General features: G+C 38.0%; 1 long non-coding RNA gene across 1 annotated transcript; it reads right to left on the reverse strand.

The window, feature by feature from the left end:
- Window positions 1-6: 6 nt before the first annotated feature.
- LOC112094956 lies at window positions 7-906 on the reverse strand. Its single transcript, XR_002903716.1, has 4 exons — window positions 835-906; window positions 579-657; window positions 237-319; window positions 7-143 (listed from the first exon to the last, which is right to left on the reverse strand). It is a non-coding gene; the product is annotated as an uncharacterized LOC112094956 (long non-coding RNA).
- Between the last annotated feature and the right edge of the window lie 20 nt (window positions 907-926).

Here is a 926-nt window from a genome sequence, read left to right on the forward strand (position 1 = left end):
CTCAAAATTGGACTGGACGCAACAACATGAGCAAGGCGGAGGACAAAATGGTTTCCAAGAAGCACAGCAGCCTAAAACATCAGAAATTTACCAAGCCGTTCCTTTTCACTGTCAGCATATTTAACAGAAATGGGCACCAGCTCCTGGCAGAAATTTGAAAATTTGACTCAGTTGATGTGACCAAAAGCAGCAAGAGGCAGATTATCGTCCAGATACAAAGCCAAATAATAACTCACCCCTGGAAAAATATGCTGATTGTTTAGAGCTGCAATAGCCCTGTCAGCCTCGAGTGTTGTTGAATATTTCACGAAACAGTTTCCTGTATAAGTAAGCGATACACATTTCATTTGGGGCAATAACCATATGCAATAGTAACACAATAATGGCAGCTATGAGCATGCTCTGGAAATATAAACCTGTATAAAAGAGAAGCACAAGCTCATTGTTTCCATGTTTGAATGGTGAGGAAACTAGCGTAAATGAGTCATCAAACTGACTGATGCTCTTATTAGTTCCACAAAGGGTCAGAAAAGAGAAAATAATACTAATCACAATCAAAATGTAGGAAACAAAAATACCTTGTTGTAGACCTGTTCTCTTATCCTTCAACATAACAACCTCAATGATATTTCCATATTGTTCAAACAAGGGGCGTATCTAACATAAAATAACATTACAGGCATTAACAGTTGTAAGAGCATATAGAACAGCAAGGGAAGAACATTTCAAGTACTAGATGTTGAGGGTGAGAGTGAGACTTGGAGTCCTGGACATGAACTTCATAAACAACAATTACACCAAGCACTGAGCTGCTTAATGAAACTGGTAACTTACATCTGGTTCAGTTGCTGTTCTAGGAACTTGAGAAACATAAAGTTTTGCATGATTGATGCTCTCTAAGTAATCTGAAACAAAACAAAATCAAC

This window comes from Morus notabilis, unplaced genomic scaffold, assembly GCF_000414095.1.
Source record: "Morus notabilis unplaced genomic scaffold, ASM41409v2 C11344776, whole genome shotgun sequence".
Classification (NCBI taxonomy): Eukaryota; Viridiplantae; Streptophyta; class Magnoliopsida; order Rosales; family Moraceae; genus Morus; species Morus notabilis.